The 11,746-nt window shown below is 48.2% G+C and overlaps 1 protein-coding gene across 1 annotated transcript in view; it reads right to left on the bottom strand.

Annotated features, from left to right (window-relative positions):
- The window catches only part of NPHP4 (nephrocystin 4), a 139,537-nt gene that overhangs the window by 73,502 nt on the left and 54,289 nt on the right, over positions 1 to 11,746 (bottom strand). The gene's annotated exons all lie outside the window — the stretch shown is intronic.

Here is an 11,746-nt window from a genome sequence, read left to right on the forward strand (position 1 = left end):
TAAGTTACATGACCCCACCGACCCAACCAGGACCCCACCCCTGCCCACCCATGAGTCTCCTTTTCTGGCCCAAGGTAGTGATGGCTTCCCCCTTAGAGACCAGCACTGTTTTATGAGCCCCTGTTCCCATAAGGATCTTTCCATAGGTTTGTAAACACCCTGCACCTTGCCAACACCAACTCAAATCCATCAGGAAAATACTAGGAATAGCACTTTGAATTCCTAATCAGAAATTTGGTAAAATAACGAAGAGTGCATATGTATATTCAATTCAGCGTTATTAGCACACATTTTCTCCACAAAGCTCCAGCTTACAATAGAACATTTCGTATCTGTAGCTTTTGTGAAATTGGGAAATCGATCAGGTCAAATTCCAGGCATTGTTCCTTCTTTCTCCTTCTCTATGGCTGGCCAAATGGAAGGAATAAGGACACTATGAAAACCCTTAGGTTACAACCACATTAAAGTCATTTTCAAACATGGTTTCAGGGTTTGACTGAGTAAAGCGTTTTAAAATTACCAACTTTCATCCATTTACTTAAAAAGAAGTAGGACTAAAGCTGAACCCCGGTCTTTTTTCGGACCCCAAAGTCCAGCAGAGCCACCTTGTTGAAGAGGACTCCAGAGGTGATCAGTTCTGAACTAAGGCCCTGCCTGCAGATCCTGCAGGCTCCCCTGGCGGGTGGAGCACACTTAAGTCACCAGGAAGGCCGATCAGCCAGAGGCCCATGGGGTACAGGCAACAGCGGGTCTGACCAGGAGCCCCAGTTAGAGCTCTTTCCACTCCTAAGATCACAGCTGCACTGACCAGTGAGTGCTGCAGAGCACTGCCTAGACCAGAGCCACTGGAACAGCCCAGAGAAAGGAGGGGCAGCCGTCCACTTCCACCTGGGACTTCCAGCCTCTGTGTCCCATGAGCAGGAGAAACAACCCCCAAGCAGGAGACAGTGAGCGGACCATGAGCACAGTGCTCCACATCCTATAGTGCTCCACTTCCCACGGTGCTCCAGCTTCCCCCCGGCCCTGGCTAACAGAGACAGCTGCACCCTTCAGGGGTGACGGAAGTAAAATGGGGTGGCACCCCACTGCTCCCAGTCCCGGGCTTGGCTAAGGCAGCCAAGAGCATCCCTCTTAACACTGCTGCCTGAGGGCATGAACCCAGGCAGCGTCGCAAACGCAGCCATGGTCACTGCCAGGAGATGGCCCGGAAGGAGGACACATCCCACTCTTGGTGACGAATGGACGCCCATGCCCTGCCTAGGATGCGTGGAGCACAGCATCCACCAGGAACAGAGACGCCCAGGGGATCCACGAATTTGCGCTGCCCCGGGAGCCAAGGAGGATGCAAGACTCCAGCGGTGACGGCTGGGGTCGTAAGGGACTTTGCTTATTTGGCTGGACATGCCAGTGGGGAACAGCCACACCAGTGTCACTGCCCAGACTGCACTCAGGTCCCACACAGATCCCCGCACATATGCATGCACACAAGGCCTCTGAAATCCAGACACAGATGGCCCCATGGTCTATACTGGGCTAAACCACAGCCAACTTCATACACAAGCAGGTTTGAATACAGAAAAGAAAACAGTTCTTGTTTCTTCCAAGTCAGCCTCTTCCAGACTGTTCCTACCAGATGATATCCCATCCTGTTATATCCTAAAAATTTAGAATCGGCATCGTTTCACATCTCTTTTCCCATCACAATCTGACCTCAAACTATGCACTTCTGCAGAGCCCTTTGCTGCAGCTAAATTCCAGATCATGGGCCAGGATACTGCCACATTCACGCCCCTGTCACAGGGTGAGCGGGGATTTGGGTGGTCCCTGGCAATTCAATGAGAAAACACCCACACCATGGAAGGACATGGAAAGAATCAGAAAAGTAAGAAATGGAAGCATATGACTCTAAGCCACACTTTCAACATTTGCCAAATACAAAAACAATGTCTTACTGTTCCCCATCCAGTTAGCTGACGACAGATTATAAAACAGTGCTGAGCAACTATAGCATACCAACAACATGGTGGTTATAACTCCTCTGCTTTTTGAAAATCAAATTACAGCCAGGCATGGTGGCTCACGCCTGTAATCCCAGCACTTTGGGAGGCCAAGGCAGGTGGATCACCTGAGGTCAGGAGTTCAAGACCACCCTGGCTGACATGGTGAAACCCCATCTCTACTAAAAATACAAAACTCAGCTGGGCATAGTGGCAGGCACCTGTAATCCCAGCTACTCGGGAGGCTGAGGCAGAAGAATCGCTTGAACCTAGATAGTGGAGGTTGCAGGGAGCCGAGATCATACCACTGCACTCCAGCCTGGGTGACAGAGTGAGACTCCATCTCGACAACAACAAAAAAATCAAATTACTATAAATATATTAGGAAAACTTGTCACTATAAGGATTCAACAATGTCTAGACTACTTTTGTAAATAGTTATCACCATAAAATACAGAAGTTTATTATTACAGGATCAAAAACAAAATAAAGTAAAATATGTATCCACGTTTTCATGCTATCTGTGCAACTTCTAATTTTCCACTTAGGGGATTCCAATATCTAATTTTACAATTTCATAGTTCTTTTTGTCAGTAGACAATCTCCTCTGTGCAAAGTATCTGTCAGTTACATAAACATCCACTTTTCCTCACTTTTCTGTTTAACAGCTTTAATAACAACAACAAAAAATCTGTGTAGCGAATTATTGATCACTCTTTCTGAGACCTCAACAGGCTAATGGGGGCCTGGTGGGAAGCCAGTCGCTATGTATTTGCCCACACTTGCTCACTGCCAGCCCACAGAGGGACCGGCAGACAGGAACTGCCCGAAAACGGCCTGGCTCTACAGAGAAGGCCAAGCACAAGCACAGTCCTAGTGAGTCTAACACACTCCTACTGCCATTTGACTCTAGTGCTTGAGATGACATCCACTACTTCATCATTTCTTTTCCTGCCCAACTTGGGTTTGAATTCACACAAACTGAAAAGAAAAAAAAAGCCCCAAATACACCAAATTGCTCCCATTTAGACTTTTTAAGTATAACACCACAAAATACACAAGTACAAATACACAAAAGACAAAATACACAATACACAAAAGACAAATGAGGAATACACTTGGATTATGAGTCAGGTTTTGTTGTGGAACAGAAGTGCCACGCTTGCATTTACCACGCAAAGCTGCTCACAGAAAACAGGCCCTTGGCCTTTGGAAATGCTACAAACCACAGTCCCTCTGGTGGGCTCAATGTGTCCTCCAAAAAGATGCTCTCAGCCTAATCCCCGGAACCTGTGGCTGTGGCTTTATTGGAAACAAGGGTATTTGCGGATGTGATTAGTTACAGTGTTGTGGGATGAGATTATCCTTCATTATCTAGACTGGCCCTAACTCCAATGGCAAGCATCCCTGTAGGAGCAGGAGAGAGAGAGACACAGAGGGAGACACAGAGAAGAGGCCACGTGACGAGGGGACAGAGAACGGAGTGATGTGGCCACAAGCCAAGGACAGCTAGGAGCCCCAAAACCCACAAGAGGCAGGGAGGCCCCCATCCCCCAGGACTGAGAACCTCCCGAGGAACTCAGTCCTGCCACACCTGGGGTTTCCTCAGAAGGAGCGTGGCCCGTCACACCTGGGCTTCGTCTGAGGAGGATCTCGGCCCTGTCACACCTGGGGTTTCCTGGCGAGGAGCTCAGCCCTACCATACCTGGGGCTCACCAGCAGAGCAGATTGTGGACCTGTGGTCTCAGAGCTGTGACAGTGCACATTTCCACTGCTTTGAGCTGTGGAGGGTGTGACACTTTGTTACAGAAGCCACTGGAAAGTCATACAGGCCCTTGATGGCTTCTGTCCTCAGATCAACCTGAACTTACTTAGACAAAGGTGAAAACGTCACATTACTTCACGAGCTTCATTTTCTTTAGATTTTCAGTGAGACCTTTTCACTCCTGCCTGGGCACCCGGCCTCTGGCCCTGGGCCCAGTTCTGCTGGCACCTCCAGCCCCAGGGACTGGGAATGCACAGTGAAGGGGATGGCGGCCGCTCTCTGGGTAATGACAGGGTGGGGTCCCCGCCAAGCAGCGCACTCACACTCCACTGCCTCAAGGCCTTATCCAGATAGAGAGCTGGGCCCAGGGGAACCGCCACCTTGATGGAGGTGACATGTGGCACTTGGCTGAGGACAAATTTTAAAAAGACAAACTACTGCGTCAAAACATCTCTGAATGTTCCTAGTATCACACAAATCACAGAGGACAGAAAGAAAAAAGAGAGAGAAATGTAGGTCTATAATTATGCAGACGAAGGAGACAGGGAGGCCTAAGATAAGTGTGAAGAAAGCAGCTCAGGCCCTGGGCTGGGAACACGCGCAGTCACACTCACGTGGTGTGAGAGCCACGGCGGGGACAGGGCTGAGCCCTCACAGGCACCATCTACCCTGTGCACCAGCTCCCGCCCTGTGAAATGACCACCACACAGGCGCAGGAAACAGAGCAACCAGCCGCACACAGCGGGCGGCACAGACCCAGGAGCATCCTTGGAGGTGGAGCCAGGTGTCCCCCAGGTGTCCCCCAGCAGCATGATGGGCGGGGCACACAGGCAGCGGGCGGCTCCGGAACTCACAGCTCAGGCCCCGGGCTGAGGGCAAGTCCCTCCTGATGGCTCGCTCGCTGGCCGGCATTCTCCCTGAAGGACACGGGGCTCTTGGCCCTTGAGGCGAACTTCACAAGGCCTGAGAGACTGAGCCCCACCAGGTGAAGAGCTGGGGGTGGCAGGCAGCCAGGCTGGCGTTGGCGCTTCTACCTCCTGGCTGAGCAGCAGGAAGAACCAGGAGCCCAGAGGTCACAACAGCGGCACAGCCACTGCCAGCAACAGCAGAGGTTCACAAGCCAGATGCCATCAACCAGAAGTTACTCAGTCCTCAAATCGGATCCAGTACATGCAGAACTGAGTCCAAACGAGATGGACAGCAAACCCAGCAGTGGCTCCCACGCACTCCTGGGGAAAAGGAACCCTAACCACAGGCAGTTAAAGTCATCTCCTCCAACTCTCTGACACAGGCCGTCCGCTGTCATTTAAAAGCAGAGTGAAATTTAACCCTTTCCCATTTAGAAAAACAAAGCGCAGCTGGCTGCCAGCACTCATTTAATTTTACATAAATGTGCTCTTTGAGGCTGAAGCAAATCTGACTGATTTTCAGTGTGAAAATAAAATATAAAAACTGTTCTTGGAATTATTTCTAAACAGAACTAACATCAGAATCGTCTGAATCATCAGAATCGTCTATTTTGGAAAAATCGGATTCATCAAACAAATCTTCGGCCAACAACTGTTAGAGAACGATGTTAACACCACGCGTAGGAATGCTACATTTTCTAGGATTTGACATTTTCATTGATGGAAAATTACTGTATCTTGTATATGGAAATACCACTACTAAAAACATAATGCTATAAATAGAATGATGTCTTTTGTTTCCAAAGTCAATATACTGGAGCAATGCGAAAATAATAATAAAAGTGAGATACTTCATGGCAAAGCTGCCGCAGGATAAACATTGCAGCCACAAGTGCCCTCAGTATTCTCGGGGGCAAACTGGAAAAGAGCTAACAGACAACATTTTCATTTTATTCTACTGAGTGCAGTAATTATTTTTTAAAATATACATGAATAACAAACTGCGGTATGGTTATAAAGAAATTTCCATAACCTGGTGGAACTCTTCACACAGGGTAATGGGTTCATAAAGCCTTGGTCCTCTGCAAAACAAGCATCAACTTGACAATGACTAAAAGAAGCAACAGCAAAACTGTCACACATTTGGAACCACGGCCTGGGTTGGGCAGGTGTGAAGCTCCCCGCCCTCTGGAGCAAGTCTGGGGCCCAGTGGCTGGCACGTGGGCACTGCAGGGCCTGGGTTGGGCAGGTGTGCAGCTCTCCGCCATCTGAGCCTAGTCTGAGGCCCGGCGGCTGGCAAGTGGGCCCTGCAGGGCCTCTACTTCTCACCCCAGCTCCACTTCCCTCCCTGCCTTCACTGGGTCTCACAAAGCCAATGAACACTGGGCTCAGATTCAGGACCCAGCGTCCATTGCAGTGGGCACTGCCCTTCCACAAGCCCTGGCTCCAGGAAGCAACCCCCACCTCAACCACACAGTAGGGCAACAGGAAACCCCATTCCCCCATGCCAGTGACTATACCAGGGAAGGGGCTCACATGAGGCTGGCCCCAGGCCTGCTGTGAGACCACGTGTCTATGAGCTCAGATTTAGGGAACTTGGGAGCAGGAAGCGTGCTTTCATCACTGGCCACCAGCAGGGAAAGAAGTTAGCCCAACGCTGTCCACAGTCACACCCCCACCAGGACCCCAGGGCACAGAAGGAGGGAAGAGGACAACAGGATGAGGTGGGGCCAGCAGAGGGATGGAGAAGAGCTGCCTGCCCTGGAACAGGCAGAAAGCATCCCACATGCAAGAAAAAGTTGGCCAGCTAGACTTAAAATCATAACTACCGCTCATCAAAAGATAGTGTAACATTTGGGGTGCTATAATTTTAACATGCCCCCCAAAAGGCATGTGTTGGAAATTTAATCCCCAACAAACCAGGGTTGGGAGGTGGGGCTTCATGAGAGGTGGTGAGGCCATGAGGGTGGAGTGAATGGATGAATGCCATTATCTCGGGAATGGGCCTCTTATACAAGGATGAGTTCACCCCCCTTTCTCTCTCTCACCCTCTCTTTGCCCTTTTGCTAGGGAGTGACACAACAAGAAGGCCCTCACAAGATGCTGGCACCTTGATCTTGGACTTCCCATCCTCCAGAACCATGCATGAGCCAATAAATTCTATTCACTATAAATGACCCAGTCTGTGGTATTCAGTTACAGCAGCAGAAAACAGACTCAGACAGGAGCAACCAGGGAAAGGGGACACAAATCTCCTGGCTTTACTCTTCATAACTGCAATATGAATCTATAATTACCTCAAAATACAAAGCTTAATTTTAAAGACAGCATGCGGCATATAATAAGAGCTATATAAAATGCTAGTAAAATTGCTTAAATAATAATGACTGTCTACAAAAACAAAACAGTGCTAATTCAGACAATATAATGAAAGAAAACATCCCATTTACAACAGCAGCACAAAAAATTAAATACTCATGAAAAAATTTAATAAGAATTGTTAAAAATCTACATTTTAAAACCATTTTTTAAATCATTCCTGAAAGACACAAAAATAGACTTGAACAAATGGAAAGACATCCTGCTCTTGGTTAGGGCAACTAAACATCCCTGAGATGTAAAATTCTCTCTAAATTAATCATAAATTTACTGCAATCCCAATTTTTAAAATGCCAATCAGCATTTTTTGAAGCTAAACCTCTTGATACAAAAGTTCATCCAGAAAATAAACACGCAAGAAAAGCTAGAAAAGCAAGGAAAAGAAGAACCGCAAGGCTGAACTTGCCTTACCAAATGCTAAAACACACAACAGAGCCTCCAAAATTAAAACAGTATGGCCATGGTACATTAACAGACAGGGCAGCCCATGAAATAGAGTAAAAGTCCAAAAACAGATGCACTATCCATAAAGACAGCGTATGTGATAAAGACAGCGTATGTGATAAAGACAGCACATTAAGTCACTATGGCAAAGGGGGACTTCTGAGTAAGTGGTAGTGGGACCAGATGGCCACTGGGAAAAGATAAAATCAGATCCATCCCTCACACCACAAACAAGAGATCTAGACAAAAAAAAAAAAGGCAGGAGAAACATTGCACGAGGAGAAAATATGAGTGAATTCCTCTATGACTGGGGAACGAAGAAAGGCTTTTTCCCTGACTCAAAATCCAGATACGATAAAAGAAAGAACTTACATATCTGACTACATTAAAAGATGTTTTAATGTTTACACAGCCAGAAAAAAATAAAAAGACAAATGACAAAATGAGGAGAAAATATCTGCACTAGTTATCACAGATAAAGAGCAAATATCCTTAATATACAAAGAACTTTTAACATTTGATGAAAAATACAAAAACTCTATAGAAAAATGGGCAAAATAAGTAGAGATGAAGATGAGCCTGAAGCATCTTGTGAAGCCTGAAAGTACTCAAACACAAAACAGGACGGAAGACGCCATAGGACACAGGGGCCAGCCTCAAAGACTCCATCCGGCCAAATCTGGGACAATTTGTACCAAAATAATCTGAAGCAGTGACTTTGAAAACAGGGATCCCTGAGTCCACACCCATATGCGCTTGATGGACGAGTCAACCATCTACCCACCAGTGAGGAGGAGGGGCCCTGCGGACGGGAGGTGCCGTGCCAGCTGCAGGCCTATGGGAAAGTTGGGCTGGGGCTCCTCCTCCTGCAGGAAGCATAAACAATGCCAACCCAAGGGGGACAATTGGATGAGGAGCAGATACCCACGTGGTCTCAGAGTCTCCCCACAGATCACTTATTAGCTGCATGGAGGAAGAAAGGTAACTCTACAATAGAGATATCACCAATGATCACCACAACCAACCCCGCCCAGGATGACCACATGCACGTCTGGATGTGGGACCCAAGGACAGCCCCTTGCTCAAATAGACCACTACCGGGAAGGCACAACCTGACTCCAACTATGAGGAAGCATCAGATGAACCCAAGGAACGTTAGCATTAAAATTTTTTTAAAGAAGGGAGACTAGGCCGGGCGCGGTGGCTCACGCTTGTAATCCCAGCACTTTGGGAGGCCGAGGCGGGCGGATCACGAGGTCAGGAGATCGAGACCACGGTGAAACCCCGTCTCTACTAAAAAATACAAAAAATTAGCCGGGCGTGGTGGCGGGCATCTGTAGTCCCAGCTACTCAGAGAGGCTGAGGCAGGAGAATGGCTTGAACCCGGGAGGCGGAGCTTGCAGTGAGCCGAGATTGCGCCACTGCACTCCAGCCTGGGCGACAGAGCGAGACTCCGTCTCAAAAAAAAAAAAAAAGAAGGGAGACTAGGCCATGCACAGTGGCTCATGCCTGTAATCCCAGAACTTTGGAAGGCTAAGGCGGGTGGATCACAAGGTCAGGATATCAAGACCATCCTGGCTAACGTGGTAAAACCCCGTCTCTACTAAAAATACAAAAAAATAGCCGGGCGTGGTGGCAGGTGCCTGTAGTCCCAGCTACTCAGGGGGCTGAGGCAGGAGAATCACTTGAACTCAGGAGGCGGAGGTTGCAGTGAGCCGAGGTCGTGCCACTACACTCCAGCCTGGGCAACAGAGCGAGACTCCATCTCAAAAAAAAAAAAAAAAAAAAAGAAGGGAGACTAAAATATTAAAAACAAAATCAGAAATGACAAAAAAAAAAAAAAGCTGAGGAACTGTTCCAGAATTAAGGAAGCCAAAGAGACACAGAAACCAGACACAAGACATGATCCTGAACTGGACATGGTACTGGAGGAAAGGCCATCAGGGACACGCATGGATCAGTTCAACAGACTCTGGAACATGGGCAATTGATTTTGTTCCAAGAATATGAGTTAATACATAAACAATAAATCAGTCAGATCTTCACCCCTTAGAGATTTGGGGAGAGGGTTATTTTGTCATGTGACCCACAGAAAAGGACTGTATTCAGCCCCTGAGGCCCAGGAGGATGCCCGTTTATTCAGACATGAAACGCAGCCAAGACACTGCATCTGGTGATTTTTGCGGGTTTGCCCCTGCTGCATTTCATGCTCATGTTACAGGGGAGTTTGCTCCATCACTCATTCAGTCAGCAAACATTTCCGGAGCCCACACTTGCATGCATAAGGCATTTCAAAAGAGGCGGTACTGTGGCAGTCAAATGAGGTTGCACTGTCCCCAGGATCCAGGGAAGAAAGTGGTCTGGACAGGAGGGACTACTTCTTTGGTAGTTTCTTTAGCTTCTTCACAGCTAACCCAAACATAAATTATAGGGAAAAGGTTTTAGATGCTTTGATTAACTAAAAAATGCAAAAAAAATAACAGCAGATTAAAATCCATGAGTGTGTCTTCGCAAAACTTTTGTTCCTAGTTTGTTTCCAATGACTACAAAATACTCAGGACCAAAAGAATACATGCAGACTCCGGTGCCTGGGTGTGTCCTGAACACAGTATTTGTCCCAGGTTCTCATCAGCCCAGGTAGCCTCCTCCTTGTCTGTGCGTACCATTTACAGATGAATCCTTCCACAAAGGGCCCCTAGACACCACAGCTTTTGCCTCCTGATCTGACGCATGAGGCCAAGTGAAGCAACTGCCAAAAGCCTGGTGCATTTGGTTCTCCCAGCATTAGGAATGTGTGATGAAGCCAGCAGGGCCACAGGGAGAGCAGATCCTCCAGTCAAAGGCAACATGAGGAAGCCACTGCCAGGGAACAACAGACAGGCCGCCCAGCTCATACAGGAAGACGGCTGTCACAAGTCACTTTCCAGGGAAAAGCACATTGCTGGGGTTTGTCCATTTCTGATTAAGTAAAATACTTAAAAAATGTACACGCAGGCTGACTGGATGTTTGATGATACTGAGAAATGCAGTCAAGGTTAGGTGTGATGATGGTGTTCACAGTGACACTCCAGAGCCCTGTCTTTTGGAGAGACATGGCGAGCCATCTGTAGATGAAAGGATGCAATGTCTAGGATGCTCTCTGCAACAGCCTGGGTGGAACGGGACAGGAGAAAGAAATGAGACGTGAGCGATAAATCGGGGGTTGGAGGTGGGCGCAGGGAGCACACCACATGCTTCTCCACCGTTAGCTTTGAAATTTCCCATAATAAAAAAGTTTTTTAAAAAAACGAAATATACATGCCAAAAGGTTTATGGATGAAATAAAATGATACCTGGAATTTGTTTCAGAGTAATTCAGAACGGGTTGTGGGAGAGGATATAGAAGAAGCAGACTGTCCAGGAAGCTGGCAGCCGGGGAAGCTCCATGGGGCTCATCACACCAGCCAGCCTGTTCTCAGCTGTGCTTACAGCTTCCACCGCGCAGGGTCCTCACCAAACATGAGGAGGATGCTGCAGCCAGAAGGCATGATCACACTGAAAAAATCCCCACCCAGCTGAAGAAGGCTGCTCCGGGAGACGCTGCTGCAGACGAGGTGGCTGAGGTGGGAGGGCCCTGCCATGGCCCGCCCTGGGCCTTCCGAGGAGCACGCTGGGCTCCTCTACCATAGCCACTGTCACAGACAGCCCCGCCATTGTGCCTTTCTCCTCTCATGTCCTGCTCAATTCCAGTTTCACCCCCTGGATGCTTAACCCACTTCCAACGGTTCCGCACAGCAAGCAATTTTCGTGTGGAAAGTCATTTCACACACTGCAACATTTCCATTCCAGATTTCACCCAGGAAAGTACACTTGATGACAGCAAAGTGGAATCCAGTATTCCCAGTTACAATTGGCCAGCACATCAGAAAGTACCAATGACTGGCCAGGTGCGGTGGCTCACATCTGGAACCTGAGCACTTTGGGAGGCCAAGGAGGGCAGATCACTTGAGGTCAGGAGTCTGAGACCTGCCTGGCCAATGTGGGAAAACGCCATCCCTACTAAAAATGCAAAAATTAGCCAGGCGTGGTGGCCCATGCCTGTAGTCCCAGCTACTCAGGAGACTGAGGCAGGAGAGTCACTTCAACCCAGGAGGCGGAGGTTGCAATGAGTCGAGATCGTGCCACTGAGGGGCGACAGAGTGAGACTCTGTCTTGAGAAGAGAAGAGAAGAGAAGAGAAGAGAAGAGAAGAGAAGAGAAGAGAAGAGAAGAGAA

Source organism: Hylobates moloch, unplaced genomic scaffold (assembly GCF_009828535.3).
Source record: "Hylobates moloch isolate HMO894 unplaced genomic scaffold, HMol_V3 SCAFFOLD_9, whole genome shotgun sequence".
Taxonomy (NCBI): domain Eukaryota; kingdom Metazoa; phylum Chordata; class Mammalia; order Primates; family Hylobatidae; genus Hylobates; species Hylobates moloch.